The 21,139-nt window shown below is 42.5% G+C and overlaps 1 protein-coding gene across 1 annotated transcript in view; it reads left to right on the plus strand.

The window, feature by feature from the left end:
• The first annotated feature begins 6,842 nt into the window (after window positions 1-6,842).
• LOC119466286 (orexin receptor type 2) overlaps window positions 6,843-21,139 on the plus strand; it is a 103,228-nt gene continuing 88,931 nt past the window's right edge. Inside the window, exon 1 of the mRNA XM_037726764.2 lies at window positions 6,843-7,115. The gene's annotated coding sequence lies outside the window, so the exon portion shown is untranslated. The remainder of the gene's footprint in view (window positions 7,116-21,139) is intronic.

The following is a 21,139-nucleotide window of genomic DNA, read 5'->3' on the forward strand; positions in this document are numbered from 1 at the left end:
ACAAAAAAGAAAGAATGAAGCCAAGCTCTTTTGTCACAGGGTGCGTCACATTTTTAAGTTCAGTGACAAGTTACATCGAGCTTTCAGGCAGTCTACTGGAAATGTCTTGGTCCAATCACGAACAGTCAGGCGGAAGCCTGCGAGCAACCTATTTATAATTTAATCTTACATTCAGTAGATGGTTGTCATTGTTTCGTTCATCTCATTTACGCTCTCTGAAGTTAATTCATAGGTTCCTTTGTTCAGTATAACATTTCCCAGATCCACGAAAATGTACAATGTAGGGCAACTTAGACCAAATTTAGAAAATTTTGGTTGTACACTCTGAATTGTAAAGAACCGTCTGATAAGCGTGTTATCACAAGATTTCTTTAATGGGCTCTGTATTAGAGCAGATAATAAAAGTTTAAATGCCACGTCGCCATACTGCCAACATAGATACCCTCTCCCTTCACCTTGACCAGGATTCTCAAGCGATATTTATTCCTTGCTTTTTTCCCTTACCGGAGCCAAGAGTCCACGTCACGTTCTCGTCTTGAGCTCCGCCTCCACCTTCGTTTACCTCTCCATTTATTGCTTCACGGCGGAAACCCAGTGATGATTGTGGGCGTTTTGCAATGAATGGTGCACAGAAGTTACGTGCCGTTTGTTACTGGTCACGTAGCAGACATTGCGTCTCGCGTAAAAAACATTCATGCGTGGAACCTTCTTTGTCCAGCAGGAAGCGGGGGCTTTTGTTCGAAAGTTCAGTTGTTTTCGAGCCAATATGCACCAGTTTGATAACTTGCCGACACGTTTATCAGCGCGTGGCATACTCAGCTCGCTTCTCTGTTCGCTGTGCTGAAACATGGTGAGGGGGCCTTTAAGAGCGATATCATGGTACCGCAAGCCAGGTTACTCAATCCTGAAAGAGGCCCGCGTTAGCAACGAGGTCAGCCTAGGGTGTGAAACATTGCAAAGACTGAATTGAATTCTGGGGTTTTAGGTGCCAAAACGACGACTTGACTATGAGGCACGGCGTAGAGGGGAACTCCGGATTAATCTGACCACCAGGGCATCTTTAACGTGCCCCCAATGCAGGGGACATAGACGTTTTTGCATTTCGCCCCATCGAGATGTGGCCGCCGCTGCTGGGATTTGGCCCCGCGACTTCGTGCTTACACCCTAGCCGCTAAGGGTTAGCTTTTTGGGATATTCAGGTGTACTAGAGCTCTTTTGGGCTGTCGTTGAAAGGGTCTTTGCCCTGTAGATCATCGCTGAGAGAATCAGTAGAAGCCGCCGTGCTTTGATCTTATCACAGATATTGTCGGACATTATACGAAGTGTCCCAGTTAACTTGGACCAAGATTTAAAAAAAAAAAGCAGAAGGTTTAGAGAAATCGTACCAACTGCATAATCAGAACTGGTTTTGGCACGCAAAACCCCAGCAATGAAGACTGCATAGTAGCCGTAGTCTTGTGTACTTACAGCCAGTATTTTTTTCACATCACGAAGTATTAATTAACGAATTATTTTTAATTAGTGAACTTTTTAATTATTGCTTGAATCGTAAACATATCAATTACTAAGTTGTAGGGGACCTCAAATATAACCTCCGAAGCAAGCATTTGTTTCGTGCCCCGCTTTGCCTCGTTGGTTTTTCCGGGAAAAAACAAAAGCGCGCGAAAGATCCCAAATACGAAATAGATACGCGCTCGTGCGCCACCATACTCAAGCGCTCCCAAGTGAATAGCCACGGACACACGGCTTTACTAGCGGCGCCTGCTCGATACAGGGCGTCACATTGTGCGATTGTCGCGGCATCATGAGAACACGACGCTGACGCATTGATAAGCGCAGCGGAGCCGTAGGGCGGGAGGGGTTCGAAGCCGGGAAACCGTGACGGTGCACTAGGGACTGTAATTTTGCGCACTGTTTTCTTTTAACATCGGTTGAATTTCTTTTGCAGCTTTGTTTCATGACATGCGAAGGTTAATGCATTCCGAGTACCTCATGATCGAGCACAACATTCTTGCGTCCGCAGACGCTAACGCTTATCGCACCACGCTAGTTAGGTCGAGAAACCTCTCGAGCCATCCTACATGACGAAGCCTTGTACGATGCGGGTATAAATGAATGCAGTCGTATATCTTCAAAGGTTGCTTGAGGCGCTTGAGTAGCGGCGCGCGAGCGCACATCTATGTCATATTTCGCAGCCTTTTGTTTATTCTAGGAAAAAAAAAAACAACCAGGCGCACTTCAGCACAAATAAATGCTTGATTCGGAGGTTACTTTAGGTGCCCTACAACTTTGTAATTGACATGCTTGCGATTCAAGCAATAGTGAAACAGTTCACTAATTAAAAGCAATTATTTAATAATACTTCGTGATCAGAAAAATGCTGGCTGTAAGTACACACGACTGCCGCTACTGTGCAGTCGGTTCGATTTCTCTAGAGCTCTTGTTTTTTTTAAATCTTGGTCCAAGTTAACTGGGACACCCGGCATAGCCAATGCAATTTTGCCTAGAAATGATTTTAGGTGCAAAAAATAAGACACGGACAACAGAATAAAAAACACGGCCAGTCCGTGCCAGAGCGCCAGTCCGTGTCTTTTATTCCTTTGTCCGTGTCTTATTTTTTGCGCCTAAAACTATTTCTAGCCATCTACCAACTAGGCCAACAGCAGACGTTACTAAATACAATTTTGAACATCAGGCGGCGTTTATACTAGGCCGTGAAAGATGAAATGTTATTTTTGTACTTGGTACTGGAATCAAAGAGAGAGAAAAAGAAGAACGATGTCCCTTGTTACATCTATCACTCTTGTGTAACAGAAAATTGTGTTTGTTACGTAAGGCTCAAAGGCTACAGCGTTAGAACGCACGTCGGGTAGCGTGGGATGCTTGAACAACGACACCTGCTTGGTTGTGAAAGGCACGAAAGGTTAAACGACACGACTTGTTTGTGTGGGCGAACTACATGGCTCAGAAGCTGCGCGGAGAAGGTGGAATTTGCGAGCCGTGGGCAGTGCTAGTTTCTCCCTAGAGTGTGTCAGTGACGGCTGGGATTAACGCATGGTTGTTCAGAGAGGTTAGAGCCCAAAAATGGCATTTAATTAGAAAAAAAAACGTATTTACAGGTCACAAAAAAAGACAAGGACACAGTCACAGGTCGGTCGCGCGCGTCTGCACATTTATCTGGGTTTCCCGCACGCTGCATGTTCGATTATTGCCGTTTGGCCATCTTGCTGCCATTTCGAGTCTCTGCACGACACAAGCGCAATTACACACACACACACAAACACGCGCGCACACACACGTACACTTACCCACCGCGGTGGCTCAGTCAGCTAAGGCGTTGCGCTGCTGAGCACAAGATCGCGGGATCGAATCCCTGCCGTGGCGGCCGCATTTCGATGGAGGCTGAATGCAAAAAAAAAACGGTCGTGTGCTTGCGTTGTAGTGCACGCTTAAGAATCCCAGGTGGTCAAAATTAAGCCGGAGCCCTCCACTACGGCGTGCCTCATAATCAGAACTGGTTTTGGCACGTAAAACCCCAGAAAGAAGAAGAAGAACACACGCACACACGTGCGCCCACACACGAACGCACGAAAAATCGCACGCGCGAGGAGCAGCAGTATTTCAGAGGGGCGAACATCTTCGTCAGACACATCACGAGTGTGCCTGTCACTGTAAATTAGGACGAGGCACTCTTTCGTCATGAACACAAAACTTATTCAAACTTCCTACGAACATGCGCCCTCTAAAAGAAAAAAAAGGACTGAATACAGCAAGTTTGATTAAAATGCACTTCATAATTATGTTATCGAAAGTGTAGGTGTACGCGAACGCGCACGTGCTTAGGCTTCGATAGGGTAGACAGCGCGCAAAGCGCCTATAATTGCGGGAAACAAAACTAAGTTTCTTGAGAAAAGCCGCAGAGCTATCTTTCTACGTCCTCGAGTGACGTGGCCTGCATAAACAAAAATTATCTAACACTTGACACGTAACACAAGATGTGGCGCAGCGTATCTGCCAAGTTGTCAGTTCTCGCACATAGGCCCTATTGCGGTGAACAGAGTTAGCAGCGCCAACACACCATCGTAATATCCTGGGGGAAAGATCCTTCTGTGTAGACGAAACGCGCGCAAAATTGCAGATAGGGCTAAATAAGGTATAACTAGAGAAGATGGTATCAGTAGACCTCCGGCAACTCCCATGACACTTTCGTGCAAAAAATAAAGGTTTTTTTTTCAACATAAACATATAAAGAATTATGATGAAAAGGACACTTTACTACGCGCAAACGCTAACGCGTATCAGTGTGAAAGAGAAAAAAAACAAGGAAGAGGAAACAACAAGAACAACGAATGCGAGCCACTGCATAAAGTCATCCCTAACATTTCGACCGCATCTCTGAACCCATACACACACACACACACACAAAGAAAGAGAAAATTATTTCACAGCACTGAAAACTGTCCTTTCAAGACCACCAACTGACCAAAGTCCAACTTTCATGCCAAGTTACAATAGATGATGGCCCAGAGCCATATATTTTAGGATCAGCTGTTGGACTTGCAGCGCCTAGTGGAGGGGGGAGCCAGTACAACAGCACGTGGTCTATGTCCACGTCCGCCTCTCCAGAACGTAGAAGACGTCGAGCTTGCACGATTGATTTTAAAGAGAAAGTGCTTTGCGTAGGCCACACCAAGGCGAAAGCGGTGAAACGAGGTTTCAACGCTTTACAGTATCTGCACATATACACCCAATTTTAGTACAGGGCGAATGAAGACAGTGCGTGGCATGCTGCAAACAGTGCAGAACCACCGACAAACCCTGTGAAATGGCAGCTGGAAACAGCGCGGCAACAAACAAATCCAATTTGTAACGCAAATTACATAACACATCAGACTCGGATAGCAGAAGCGGGCCGCGGAGAACAGCCCAAGTGTTGGTCGATGCGAAGACGTTATAGATGAGCTAATTCCCATGGTGATTGAACCGATTGCCGAAACGGTAGTTCTTCGGATACGAAGCTTCACGTTCAAAAGCCCGTGGTGCGCTCACAGTCTCGAAGGCCATTCCCAAAGTCATCTAGTACTCCTTTCCGAATACAGGTGGCGGGGCAAACCTGCCCGCAACGAAAGAGACGTTTTGAGTATTGGTGGAAACAAAGCAGGGGAGAGAATGATACGACCGGATCCGTTACAGGCATAGGGAGCGATACAAGGCAGATACAGAAGTTTTGAAAAAAAAAGAAAGAAAAGAAAATGGAGATGTATACAAAAATGCTACAATGAAAGACGTGTACAGCATAGCTAAATAAATCAAGCAGGCTAGTTGATTATTTTTCACCGCCCGGTTTCAAAGGGTATGCCAATAAACAATAACAATAATCATCATCAACACTGGCCGGTACTAATGAAGCAAGGACTGCGAAAGCAGACTCATTCAAGGAGGGGAAGCATGGGATACGCAAGCATGTTATGCAACAAAGCCAGCTAGTGAGGTTCGGGAATTGCTCAGTGCCCATGTGCGTGAAAGCATTCCAGGTGTTGTAATTGTTTTGAATTGGGAACCGGTGGTGTAAAAAAAAAATGGCGTGGTTGCCTGATGCCGTGCCGAAGTCCTGCCTCAGCATGTAGCTATAAATTTTTAAAACGTTAAAAAAAAGAAAGATATATTACCTCTGACGTTTTTGTTATTTGTTATGGATAGTTTATTTCGTTATGAATCATTTATTCACTCTTTAGGTAAAACAACCTTAGCTTTTACGTGTTCTAGAACCAACATTTCTTACCTTAGTGACAACTGCCGGGTACACTTTACAGCCAGCCGCGCATACACCTAACATTCTCGATATGAGTTTTTAAGCTTAAATTTTGATCTGCGTTTGCAGTTAATCTCGTTTAAAAATCCTATTCACTGGGGCTCGAATCCAACATCATGGAGGGAGATCGTCGCTCCGTCTCGACGCTCCCGATTGTCCACTGACTGCCCACAGTAAGTTGCTTTTGCCGCACGCAGACAGTGCATGCAGAAATGCATCCTTTGCAGGAAAAAACTGCGGCAGCTTGAATCGCGCGTTACAGTGGATGGGCGCTACCTAATGACAGCTAAAAATAGTTAAGTAATGTGTTTGCACTAGAACAGCAGACGAGATTTGATGGGAAGTGCGCAAAAAAATAAAGAATAAAAGCGATACGCTAATTGCCAGTCAAGCGACGACTGCTATCGACATCTGTCTCCACAAGCACGTTTAAGTTTGCTGCCAATTTTATGCGAACGTTCATCAGGATGCTTTTATCTCTCACATTTAAAGAAAAAGTTTTTGTAGCGCTAGATGGTTGCAGCACATTAAAAAAAAAAACGCCCACTTGTCGAAACTTTATCCCGCGTAGTACACCACTGCACCGTTCAGTTTCCGCACTACGAACTTTCCTAACGTGGAGGCGTAACGAAACACAAACCGTCGCTCGGCGGAGTTACGTGCATCTCTTCCGAACCGTGGGCGACGCACGTCGTTAGCTTGGAGCGAAGTGAACTTCGACCCACTGCGCGTCCTGTGACGTCATCACGTCCATGAAAACAAAAAAAGAATGAAATAAAGCGAAAGCAGTGAAGGGAGAGAGAGAGAGAGTGGCGGTGGAAAGAGAAAGCTTGTGAAAGCAAGCTAGCAAGCAAGCGCTAGAGCAAGAGGGAGATAGCGCGAAGCAAAATATACAAGGAAAAGAGGAGAGCGCAGGCTCCGCCTCCCGGGCTCCAGAGACGGCCGCCGAAGCGCGCACCCCGGGTTCGTCCAGAGCGGGCTCCAAAGTTGGTCGCGCGGCAGTGTCTGCTCTGCCCGGCGTCGAGTTGGCGCGCTCACCGAACTCTGTCGAGAGTGAAACTGTACAAAGAAGTTTCAGTTTGAAAAGTACTCTCGCTTCATCGGTATTTGCCAGAGAAAAAGAAGAAGAAAAAAAAAAGGAAGTGGGAGACAAGTCGATATTATTCGCTAAGCCATTAAGTTTGCGACTATTGGTTTTGACTCCATTGTGTGACGATACTCGTGGAGTTGGGTGTTTCGTCAGCCCGCGCCCCGAGAAAATCGCGTGGAATCGAGGAAGTGCGCGACGGGAGGACAGAGAAAGGTGAGAACAATTTGTTTTTGCGAATTCTGATACGTTTCTCTCGCTTTTTTTATTTCTTTATTCGAATGTGTGAAGTACAACGTGGGTTTTCTAAAATAGATAGGGGAAATTTATAAATGTGCTCGTGGGGCTACGCTCACGAACGTTTATCTTCGTAAAATCTTTTTACAGTCCTTCACGGGACATCGTGACTAATATTTGGTTGGTAGGGTACTTTACCGACGCCGGTTCCTACGACTCGGTTTTTGTGCCTGATCAACGTTATTGCACAGACACTTTATTTTTTTTAAACGGGTAAATACGACACATGTTCTCAAGTGCCTGTACTAAAAAAAATACGCTGATTCTCCTTTTATTCGAGATATTCTTTTACAAACAAGAACTGTCTCTCAAAATTTTGCGAGGATTGCGCGTATCAGTGCGACGAATAGAAAGGCAAGAAAGTGCGTGATTCGGGGAAAGTGTGTTCAATGTTCAAGTTGTTTGAATTTAGTACGCAGCCATAGGGAACACATTTCTGTGGAAACTACATCCGATATTGTACGATACCACCTTCTTGCGTCTAATAGCAATTACCATTGACTATATTTGGTAAATACTTTTTTTCCGCTGCAATTATTTTAAAAAAGCAGGCCGCCTACTTCGTTATCTGCATAAACAAGGTAAACATAACACATAGCTGGTGGTTCACTGTTTTCTTTTTATTTCTTTTTGACCGAACTGCAAGACGTAGTTACACACAATTTCGTCTTCACCGGTATCACCTCTCGAAAAAGCTACAAACTCCACGAGAACGATATGAAACGGACGAGTATGTACATATAGATAACGCCGAGCATGGTATGTTTTCAATATACACTTCATTAAATATTTCAATGGGCTATTAATACTGGGCACTTGAGCATGCGCAGACGATGAAACGGGCTCACAATTTTCATTATAGAGACCGCGAAAGCATTATTGTAAAATTCAAACAAGTTTCATGAGGATCATTTTAAATGTACATTCAGTAGTATTGTCAAAAACGCACAGAAATTATTCGCCATAAAAAGGCGCAATAAGTAGAAAAAAATTCCGCTGAGGAAAGCCCGCTGTACAGAAGTCAAATGGGGTGAGGGAAACACAATAAAGTGGATCGGGGGAGGCGGTTCAAGAGCGTCCACAGTACGGCTTATTGAAATTTGGACCATAGTAACTATAAAAGATTTTTACTATGACTCAGAAAAAAATGAAGCATTTATTTCCAATCCACCACACTCTCGAAACGCACATTTGTCTACGTAGAAAGATATATAATGCATTCTCTGCGCTTAAAGTACCTGAACTGCAATCTTTCTCAAAGAATAATAATAAAAAAATGGTCGTCATTATGATAAACGCCCACAAGACCTACAACCAACTTTCGAAGGCGAAAGTTTCCCGGAACTGCCCGAGAGAAGCGCTAAATCCTTGCCGCACGATTAAACTCCGTTGGAATCGGGCAGTTCTGAGAAATTTCCTAGCCCTTAGAATCCCGGTCCATGCACGCACTTTCAAAGGCGTCGTCGCCTTTGTAAGTTCTTTACTATGCAAAAGCAAGCTTGAAACTAGTGGCGAACAAGAAAGTTTAGGTGCATGTAGGATGTCATCAGTACTGATGGCCAAGGAATTTATTTATCCTGCAGTGAAAAATGTTTGTTGTGAAGTAAATTTCTCTGTTCATTTCCAAGTACGCGAAGCGGATAAATCTTTCGTGGTTGAAAGCTGAAGTTGACAGCTACACACCGAACAAAAATCTGCTTAGACAGCGGCGAAACTTAAGAAATGTTTGAAGTAGCATACTGAAAAGTTGAAGGTTCGTTTGGCCAATAAGTTTCCTGAAATGACAACTATTTGAAAACAACTGACGCGGTATTCACATAATCAACCAGAATCACTATCACTTTGATAAGTTGCTCGTTGGTTAAGCCGAGATTATTGAAATATCATCCCATAAAGAAAATGCTGATTGCGTATTCATCAGATCAAGTTACAGTGAAAAAAAAAGCATCACTAGATGCTTTGGCATTTATATTTGACGATCTATATATAATGGTATTCTCCTTATTGTGCAGTGCCTCCTGCCTCCCAAAATTTATGGTGCCCTATCTTGGAAATGTACCCTTCGAAAGCACCTCCAGCGCAGAGGAAACTGCATTAACTCATGGTCGTTTCTTCCTGGTGTGGTAATGAGCAGAAATAAATCGCAGTAAACAATGAGGGTTGTCAGGGTTTTTGAAACCCGTTTTCAATATGTCAAATTTGCCCTTACACCCCACGCTCGCGGTTTTAATGACCTCTGAGTCCCTCTATCTTGCGGTAGTAATTTTCCGCCTAGACGTGACACGCGTTTTGCAAAAAGATGTAATAAAAATCGCAAACATTTGGAAGCCCACTAGCTACTTGCACCAGGACCATGCGTTTTCGAACTAAAGATCTGGTCTGTGAAATCGAGTGCACGTAATATTTTCAAGATGTGGTTAGTTGCGGTCGATACTCATATTGAAAAAAGTGTTTTTTCAATAAGCTGGTGTCAGATGAGATGTGCAATGCAGAGGTCCTCACTCGGAACACTTTTTGTCGGTTTACATTTGTTTCTCTTTATAAATAAAACTACGTGGTGCAAGCTATTCTTCAGGCTATTACCTTAGGATGAATAATCTTTACCCATTGGGTCATTTTGAACTCTGAGCTTTATTTGTACCAAGTAGCACTTAAAATGGCGGGGGAGACCCAAGAAAAAAAAGCTGCCAAATGATAGCTTGATGGAGTCGCGGGTCCCCCCTTTTACTAGCAGATAGGCAGCGCACAAATAGGACGAAAGTATGTACTTAGTTTACTACATATAATGGACATAATACACATAATACATGTTATATATATATATATATATATATATATATATATATACTAAATAGTGCGTGAATAAACAACGAGTAGCAATCAAAATTGCGCGGACGCCAGAAGCAAATACCACAAGGTCACAGAGAAATGTTAGTAGCAGAAATCAACATGCATACCAAAGAGCTTATGAATGTAATTTAGGAATGCAACATACGACATATAGGAAATGCAACATTAGGATACAAATAATAGAAATCAATATCACTAACAGGAACAAAACATAAGCACCCATCAAGTAGAAAACATTTTAAATAGCATAGGGCATATAAAATAGGGAGAAAATGGAGTTTTTATCGACGTTAAAACGGCAGACTACACAAGGTACTTTAGGAAATCTTACACATTTTTCGAAAAGCGATGGTTTCAATGTTGATTGCTCTACTGCGTAACGCATTACGCATTTAATAGTCGATGAAGTATATGTTGTAGGGTTTGAATGCGCTGTTCTGAATGTTGTCGTAAACCAATAATCGGGTTTCAGTTGATTTGATACAGAGCGTAGGAGAGAGTGACGTCCCTCTTTGGTGCTTTGCTTTTCAAAAAAATATTGCATACCCATCTAGTGAACAGGTCATGATTTACAAATTTTTATGAGTATTTTTGGCATCACGACACTGTAGTAGTGGCGTTTATTTTTTCTTCATTTAGGCTGGCGGTATACTGTATAGCGCACATCTCGGTGTGAACATTACTCGGCGTGAACGCTGACTGTTCTCCTTCCGAAAAAGAGTTAATGCGTAATAATTCTCTGTCTATGTCAACACAGATTTAGTTATATCTCAATGCTGCGAAGTAAAAAAAAAAAAAGCGACAACAGATGAGCGTATGAAAAGAGAAGTGCGGCTCTCCGCGCAGCTGAGTGTCAAGATTTACCAAAGCAAACCAAAATGAATCTGTGACTGGCAGTTAACGTTCTCCTTAGCAATGTACTGCTTCATGTTGTATATAAATATCATTTGTTCGCATTTTATTACGTTTATTTCAATAGCATACAAAAACAAAGTAGAGTGACACCTGAAGTTTGCATAATGCGCATGCGGGGCAAAATAAGAACGGAGGGTCATGCGGCACCTTACGTACTATTTGGCAGTCAATGTGTTAAACGATTATTTACTCTAATCTAATGTGCGCGTTTAACATGCATGAATTTGTGCTGCCGCTTTTCTTATATTGCACACGAGGCATATTATATTAACGCCCGTTTGTTGCTGGCGGTATGCTTGACAAAGGATACATCGTGGATTGTGTTATCTCACATTAAAGAAGTGTTGGTCAGAAACGATAGCGCAGTTCCTGCGGCTGCGTTCGTTAAAAGGTAGCGTTTCGCAAGTCACACTTGGCTTCAATAGGAGCCCGAAGAAAGATATGGCATGTGGCAAGGTACAGTAGTGTGCTACTTTGAAAAAAAGAAAAAAACAGGGAAAGTCATTCGCAGATAAGATGGAACAAACGAAACTTATACTTCAACGATAACGAAGCTGTGTAAGCAAGTTCTCAAATAGTTCTGGAGTACTAGAGGTCTGGTTGCTGGCTCACCTCTCTCTATGGGCTCACGACGTCGCTGGAACGCAGAGTGCGGTGGTGGCTGGCTGTTTCAAAGAGCAAGTTTATTGAACGTTTCAGAATTTTTACAACCTACTTATGCTGAATTCTATCCGAGGTTTTATCAGTGGTATACATATTACCACAATCACGTAAATGTTTAGCTGACAATTCACAGATGGTTTGGTTTTAATGCTTAGGCAGTCTTTCGGGAGTACCCCAGCAAAATCTGTCCGTCACGCAAGAAAAGTAATGCCTTCCATCTGTGCAAAAATGCGGGATTGGAAAGTCAGGGCATATACCTGCCATAATAAATAAATGTAGATGATTGGTAGCTTTATAAGCGATAACGAGCAATTGAAAGGAAAGAAAATAGATCAGACAGAACACTCATAGGGCTCCATAGAGACAATGGGGAAGACAATAGTAGGAGTGGGTCAACTTGAAATTAGGATGGGTCCCCAGGGGGGAAACCTAAATTTGGGGGTGCGCCAACTAAAATTTGGTTGTACGATCACGCCTTCTTACACGATTTCAGTAAAGTTTCTGCACACTTTGCCAATACAACTTTACAGACGACTTGCATCATATAAAACACTGCGACACCATAACACCCGTTTCAACTGAGGAAGCCGTATACGAAGTGCTAGATGGCCGCCAACGTGGAGACAGTAAAACACGACGTGAGAAACAGAAATTAAGAATTGCTGGCTAAAAGAAACTAAGCATATATGCAGTGTACTTGAATACGATGTACGCAACGGTAACTTTTATTTGTAATCAATTATAATTGCGTTTCGACCCCAATTCGGCGCTCCGATGCACGTTACATTGCATTTGACTTCATATCAACCACGCCGTCGGCACGCCGACCTTCACTGCTTCACGAAAACCTTTTCGGAATTCCCCCGAAGAGGAAGCTTTAGCTGGGAGGCTCCTATATAAATACATGGGAAATGAGAAATCGTTTTTGTCGGCTACCACTGCAACAAACTTGATAAGATTTGTTGTACTTTAAACAGATAGTTAAAATCTAGTAACTGTTTGTAGCTAATATTTTATTTAAGCCATGAACTTCGTCATAAAAATGATTCAAAATCGCAAATTTTCCGAAAACGAGACTATCAGGTTAGCAACTCTATAACTCGGCAATGAAAAAGGATATCGCAATTCTGTAAAATGCGTCTACTAGTACATCTAAAGCGAACAAAATTGATTTGTTTTACATGGCTCTCAAGTAAGCCACTAATATGCGAGTCGCACTTTTGCAAAACATTCGCAAACTGTGTAACAAATTCACGTAAGATACAAAAATTGTACATCAAATTTGTTCGCTTTAGATGTTCTGACGGATGCAATTAACACAACTGCAATATCTGTTTTTGATGCTGACTTGCGAATTTGTTAACTTCGTGCTTCTATATTTTCCAAACTTGCCATATTTCCGGATATTTTCAGTAAAAAATTCAGGATAGTAATCTAATTTCCGCTTCCAACGGTCAATAAAATTAAACTTTTGCTCTCAAATGCCGGAACATTCATAAAATACGGCGAGAAGATTATGTTAAAACATTTCTGCGTTTTACATGTATATGAATAAGTGATTCAACAATTTTTGTGAAAACGATTTCCAAGTAAATACCTTCTTAGTCACCAAATTGTAATTGTAATTGTAAATTGTAATTGTAATTGTAAATACCTTCTAGTCACCAAATTGTAACGTTAAGTTTCAAATGCAACAAACTTCACCAAGTTCGGTGCAGTGGTTGGGAGGAAAAGCGATTGATTTGTACTTAGATAGGAGCCCTCAAACTAAAGCTACTTCTTAATAGCTTGACTGTCATATGAAAACCAATTTTTTGGAAATGGTATATGATTGCTGATTTTTAATCACATGTAAGGGTAAATCTGACCAACCCAGCTCGAACTTCGTGCTTTTTATTAATATTGTCTTTATTCACAAGTAGAATTTTTCGAGATGTCCCAGCAAATAGTGACTGTTTCATCTCATACAGGGAGAAAGTAGGTCAGTTGCTGTCGATTCTTATATTAAAAGAAGGACTGGCGTACCAGAGAGCACCCTGTTCACGTTCACGTTCAGATAACTTAGTTTGGCGGCCCAGGAATGCGCAGTGTTCGGGTCTTAATTAAAAATTTTTACCTGCTGAATTTTTTTCAGTTCTGCGTTAAGCTAGTGGTGGAAACTTTTCTCCAGAGTTTCTCTCCGCCTAATTATGCTGGATAATCCTTATCCTATGGATCATTATATACGTATGAAATCCTCTTTCGGTATATTGAATACAGAGCGATGAGACAGTGATGGCATCTTTCCTCCCTTGTTTTGCTAGAAAATTTTATATAATTATTTAGCGAAGAGAACGTATTATGTAGATTTTGGTGAGAATTTTTGGTCTAATAATACTGAGCAGCAGTGTATTTCATTTTCTAATTCATTCGCTGTCTATGTAGCCTACTTCTGTTGCACGACATCCCGCAAAACGACCGGCCCTGTTTCTGATAACAAGGCAACAGGCAATTATTCTTCCACAAAGTTGATAGAGATTTGGCGACTTTTTAACTTCTAAGAGCTTAAAAGAACGAATTTTATTTTTGGCGGCGGCATAAGGTTGCGTACTTATGAGCGAAATCTTTCAATGTGTTTGCACACATGAATGTTTTATTTCACACGCAGCGCTGTGTAATAAAGAAAGAGAAATCCTACTTGTTCTACAATTGCGTGGGCGCATTTATGGCGCTTCTACGAAGCAACAGCAACCTTGAGATATAGGAGCACTGATAAATTGGCATAGCCGAACAAAGGAACGTCAAACTGAGCTGCGCTTTTGTACCAACCATTTTCTTGAGCCCGTGGAGGACTCTTGCACAAATGGATAACTACCACAAATTGTAGATAACATTCGGTCGGAAGCATAGGCACACGTAAGATGCCCCATGAACACTGTTGTGGCGTTGATAACTTTGTTAGATCTATCTATCTATCTATCTATCTATCTATCTATCTATCTATCTATCTATCTATCTATCTATCTATCTATCTATCTATCTATCTATCTATCTATCTATCTATCTATCTATCTATCTATCTATCTATCTATCTATCTATCTATCTATCTTATCTATCTATCTATCTATCTATCTATCTATCTATCTATCTATCTATCTATCTATCTATCTATCTATCTATCTATCTATCTATCTATCTATCTATCTATCTATCTATCTATCTATCTATCTATCTATCTATCTATCTATTACGTGGACAAATATAATTTCCGAGGTATCCTCTACCCCATTGTATTCTCAGCACCTGGTGTAAAAAAGAAATGAACAGGTCTCGCAATCCTGCGGAAAAGGCTAAAAATTTCAACAATCGGATGTGCGTAATCGTTCCTACCTATTTATTTGCAAGGCAGTCTTTTCCAGTACGCTACCTCTGCAGTACGAATGCCAGCAATCTTTTGTGACATAAATCTTTCAAACTACAAAAAAGAAGAGAAAAAAAAACGAGCTTGAAAGTTTGTGGTGAAAGCTGCAAAGAAGACGAAGCCGCTCCAGTTTCCAACATCGCAGCTGACAGCTGGATCGAGACACCCTAATTTTCTCCCGAAGCTCTTTACACCCAAAATTAATTTTGCAAGCGCCGAGCATAACATTAAGCGAAATCCTTTAATGAATTAAGTATAGATTTATCTGTTTTGAATCAGGAAAAAGTGACAGGCACTCACGCGGGGGCCTTCTCATTGAAATTGAGGCATAGTGATGAAACGTAAGAGAAGTTCAAATTTTATTTCTGAGTTCGTGGTGTCGCAAGGGTGCCCAAGGTGCAGCCAATATATGCAACACGAGCTTCCAAAAGTGTTCTTCGCCAGTGTTAATGAAACCACCAGGGATGCGACGCATGAACTCTAACTTTGCAAGAACACCTTTTTATCTTGTCATCGTATGTGGCGCTTTCTTGAGAAGAACACTAAAGATAAACGCCATTTGAGATTTATTAGCAATATAAAACACTCCAATACCAAAGAAAAGGATACTCCTATTGATAGAAGAAAACTTGTAAGCAAGAAAAAAAAAAGAACAGAAAAACAAGAATGCTTGGCGACGTCGGCTTGGAATTCTCACACCATCTCGCTATGATGTCATAAAGTTTGAAGGCGCCTGGTTAGTAGTAGTGACTGGTTTTTGTTACTGACGATGCATTGGTTGGAATTCTAGAATAGTTAAAGCTTTTACTCTGTCGCAACCACTAAAACATAAGAAAACACTGAAATCTATGACGTGACAGGGACGTACCGGCCCTGAAATTGCAGGGGGGGGGGGGGGTGTTATAGCATATAAGTGGTTAATGCATCTAGCTGTATTCGGCGTGCTCATGTAAAGGAGGACCATCTCGCAGTATGCGTTGATCGTCTTTTCAGCCATTAGTAGTTTAGGATAAAGCAAGCAATTAAAGGTGACTTCTGGGTCGAGTTTGTTCTCTGATGCGATTTGCAATGGCGCGTCTGGTAATAAGTTAAGCTTGCGTAGCAGTTTTAGCATCTACTTCGCAAACATGCCCTGCGTTACACTGTTAAACTTGTTCCGGTGAAATTCCACTAAGAAAACGCAACATTTTTGCAAAAAATTTTCCAGTTAGTGGAATCTGCGTGGAAACGACACGGAGATGTTTTACTAACTTAGTGCACGTTACGTGGAACGGTGTTAAGAGTGACACACAGCGTAACAGTGGCAAGACGTTGGATCGCAGGAGGAGCCGACGCTAAAAGAGATTGCTTCCACGTAGGTTGCCGTTTTATCCTTGCGGTAATGTCCCACTTACTTAGTGGGACATATGTGGAGCAAGGCAAAGACTGATCAAAACAATACACGAAGCTCTATTCGTGAAACCAATGAGAACCCGAGACGCCATTGCTACTCGCAGAGGAGAATGAAGTTTATTTTGCGCAGAATTGCACCATCTCTCTCTCTCTCTCTATCGCTCGTTTTCAAAATGACACCTGGTTAAACTGAAACAGAAAATAAAGCGAACTCTCATGTTTGGCCTATGCACGATCCACTATCGCTATAGTATGACATCGGAGAATCAATCTAAGTGTGCGCAAATGTTTCAAATTTTCAACGTTACTTTGTTTCGACATGGTTTGTGTCCATTTCATCAGAAAGACGGCTTGATTACAAGCTTTCCTGCGCTTCGCATGATATGTCATTACTCACGCTTGGCGAGAATATGAGAAAGGATAGCACGTAAGCATTACACACACAAAAAAAATGCACGTAGATGTTCTTACGTTGGAGCCTGATGCGGTTAGTTGGAAGAATGTATTGCGTACTACGGCTGTGGGGAACAATTTTCTTTTTCTTCGGTGTAGCGTTTATTGAAGATAAGTGAAACGCATATTTCTTATTCGCTTGAAATTGATTTAGTATGCCCTCAAAACCATAGCGTACAATTACACCGCAAAAGCGAACTTACTCGAGACATGCTCTCATGGTAACATAATCTTCGATTTCGCTGCCTAATCAGGAGTTAAAAAACAATTTCACTGTTTACACTGTGGTTTGCGACTCACGCCTCATAACGAGATCTCGGTTTTGGCACGTGAAACTCGAGAATTTCATTTTTAAGGAAGCTGAAAGTAAACACAGAGATTAAACGCGGGCCGTGCCACGTCGTCAACGTTTCAAACTACGTTTGCGGTGCGGAGGGCACAAAGCAACGAGACCGTCCTTCTTACGTAACCTAGAGTCTCGGGCCGCAAGACACGAAGAAAAAGAAAATGATAAGCGTAAGTCTTGATTTCTTAGTCCTTATCTCGCAGTACCAAAACACCACCGCGAAACGCATATATTTTGCAGCAAAGTCTTTTTCCTGTTATTGTTGTTGTTGTTACGAAGCGTCCTTACATTCTTTGTCGGCTTTGCCGACACATCTCGACACGCAAGTGCTGTAAGGCAGCAGACCCGAGAAACTTTTCTGCTTCGCTTCAGAGGACCGAGCAAAAGAAGACACTTGGGGCAGCAGCGGTCGAGTGCACATTCTTATCTCGCCGGGCCTCGCATTTCCTCCTCTCCGTCTTGCTTTTGTGTTGTTTGTTTGTTTGTTTGTGCGCCATTTTTCTCGCTGTCCAAAAGCCAGTGCCCGCGCACGTTCTGCTTTGCAAGACACGGAGGCACCCGCACTTTGCGTGAAACGTTATAGCTTTCCCAAGGACATACAGGGCACATTATTTGACACGACTTGAAAAAGAAATAAGAAAAGAAAGAAAGAAAGAAAGAAAGAAAGAAAGAAAGAAAGAAAGAAAGAAAGAAAGAAAGAAAGAAAGAAAGAAAGAGGAAAGAAAGATGCGCGTCACATTCTGATAATGTGCAGGTGCGGACAAAAGTAATTGGAACACGGGAGCCGCGGGCCATACCGCGTACCAGTGCCCTGTAGCAGCCTCGATGCCAAGGGTGAAATCGGGTCACTGATGCGCGCCCGTCGGCGCTGATAGCCACTTCCCAAATTTCGATTTGTTTACTTAACGGTGCATCGGAGCGTCGTTCGCAGCTTCGGCAGCCAAGCCCTCGCTGGCGTGATAGCGCTGATATCATAGCTACACCATAGCGTCGGTCACGGGGGCGTGTATTGCGTTTGCGAAATGAAGGAACAGCGCGGAACAAGAATGCTGTGAACGCCGTCACGCTAGTGAGAAAACCAGTAGTGCACTAGCTTTAGTAGACGGAAAGTAGACAGAAGAGCCAGCCATGTCATGAGTGATTCCTTTGCCTGGTGAAAAACACGCCCGCCCGCAATCACCAACGAACAGGTTATAAGCGTGCGCATCAGGGACATGTTTCACATGCTGCCGACATCTTACGTCATTTCGGTTACCTGAATGATGAAATACCGAAAAAACTAAAATAATGATAATAAAAAAGTAGGCGCTTATCACAACGTGTCAGAACACTCCCGGATGCCGTTAATCCTCACTGAGCGGCATTGGCACATCACAGGCGTTTAGCAAGCGTCGAGTGGGTGAACTTGCGCAAACGGTTTTCAGCGGGTAACTTCGAAGTTTCTTAATCAAGAGAGATTGCAACAGGAGAAATTAGGATGAAGCTGCGGAGATTGTTGAAGCAAAAGTTTTTTTATCTTTTCTTTTTTGACGGATCGCGCATAAAGAGGCTTTCTTGTTGGTAAAATTGGGGATGCCGCGGGAGAACGTGAAACGGCATCGATTTCAAGAATTAAGAGAGAGTGTTGTCGAGAACTGTTGGCGTGACATTTTGCAATATTGAGACGGACTCTGTGAAGGCTTAAAGAGCTTTCAGGTTTTTTTTCTTTTCTTGCTTGTCTTTTGTGTTAATGCGATAGTGTAGTTGTTGAAGTGATCGTAGGTCGATGATTGCAAAGGAGTGGGTTTAAGTCAAGCATCGAAGCGTCCGTTCTTCTGCTTCTTCTTTCTGGGGTTTTACGTGCCAAAACCAGTTTTGATTATGAGCCACGCCGTAGTGGAGGGCTCCGGATTAATTTTGACCACGTGGGGTTCTTTAACCTGCACTACAACGCAAGAACACGGGCGTTTTCGCATTTCGCCTTAAATCTGCGCAAAAGAAAATACATGCTCAACAAATACGTATTCCTTTACTGCATTCATCAAGCCAACAGCACTTCAGTGAGACGTTCATCTCGAATGAGATTTGTTCTAGGTCTATATGTCGTTACGGCCCAACTGTAGCTCAGGTTATCGCAGGGTTGGTCATATAAATAAGTTGAAATAAAATATAAATAATTGCGAACGTCAGTGACAATTTAGGTACATGCACTCATAATAAGTGCAGACTTTGATTAAAATCCGACCTTTTTTTTTCTCCCCAATACCCGAAGTCCTTAAAAGAAGTTGGTTACAGGATACTTTTAAAGTATAATATCATAAAAAATTGTGAATCGCAGTCTGACAAGATCTGGCTTGCAGAATACAAGGTACACGTATCCTTTCTCTGTAAGCGCTGACGCCCGATGTAGTATGAGCCTGGTACTAGTTATTGCTTTACTGAGTGCTTTTATTCGCTGCCTTAGTGCGAACATGGCGGTACACTTACCTTGAAGCTAGCTTCGTATAGTGAACGATGCGTAATAAAAACAGAATTCCCGCTAAAATTCGACCCTGCATGCTTCCGTCACAGTGCTCTCTCTCTCTCTCCCTTCTTGCTCTTCCCCTTCTCCCTTCCCCCAGCGTAGGGTAGCCAACCGGACTCTTGACTGGTTAACATCCCTGCCTTCCTTACATCTCTCTCTCTCTCTATCTCTCCGTGAAGAAATCAATATCGTCGTTGTTCCAACCATTTCTCATAACACATGGGGTAATTATCGCAGCAGTTAGGAAGTTTCCTGTGCTCGGTAAATTATCAGCCTGAATTTTGAAGAAAGAAGGCAGGTAGCCAACAATCTTTGTGTTAGCTGAGTGGAGCTCAGCATAGCTGATTAGGTCTTCGCGAAAGGCATTGTTTTCCTGCAGAAACCGCTCCTGGCTTGCAGCTCACAACCGCGCTGCTTATTTAAATAATGCCTGCACTTGCGTCTTAGTAAGAACCTTACCATGTATCATATTACCTGCCTTCAACAAACAAACAAAGAAACAAACAACCCAGAAGAAATGAAACGAAAAGACTGCTTAAAATACAAAAGAAATGGAAGTCGAAATGAGTTGCAGTCAGCAGTGTCTTAGAATTTTGTTGTAAGATATAGAGCTCAATATTTTCTGCTTGCATCACGATCATACACAAGCAAGAAAAAAATAGAATTAAAAATAGAACGTGGCAAGCATTGGGAGCATTCTGTTTCAGCGTTATATCACCACACGAAGAACGACCGCCTCCGTAACGCATCGCGGAACAAATCTCGCTGGCTTGTCACAAAGCGCGATGTCCCCGCACATATTGCTCAACGCCGCGGCTTCAGCGATGTTCAGCACGTGTGACAAGAAAGATGACTAAATACGTGAATAAATAAAGAACGATGCCCTGTGAAACTACGGCCGAGTGAAGATTGCAATCGAACGTGGCGGAGCTGCTTCCAAATACATTATTTAGTCGGTCCCATTATGTATTCACTCTTACTTTGTTTTTTGTTTTCCTTTTTGCTTGGATTCGTTCTCAGTGAGAAATGGTATTGAACCTCGCTCCAATGACTGTCTATGGGTACGCGCTTGCGCGTACGATCCCTGGAGATGCAATTCGTTCAGCTGCTGCAACTATATCAAAAGAAAGAACAGGTGTAACGCATATTTTCTGTCGCGGCTTCATATGGGGACAAATATGCAGGACCGATTCAACAAAGCCAAATCCCCACGGAACAAACAAGCGTCTTTCTTACGCAACTCTTCTTGCCACGTACTCATGTTAGAGATTTTTTTGTTTTATGCGGATGCTTTATTTTGTAGGGATATTGTAACTTATCACGCTTATCCGCTTTGGCGCTGCAGGCGTTCAGCCTTTAATCGCGGACTTATTTGTAAAGCGACGCATTTGCAAGCTCTGTAGAGTTGATATGGACTGGT

The sequence above is a fragment of the Dermacentor silvarum genome, chromosome 10, assembly GCF_013339745.2.
Source record: "Dermacentor silvarum isolate Dsil-2018 chromosome 10, BIME_Dsil_1.4, whole genome shotgun sequence".
Lineage (NCBI taxonomy): Eukaryota > Metazoa > Arthropoda > Arachnida > Ixodida > Ixodidae > Dermacentor > Dermacentor silvarum.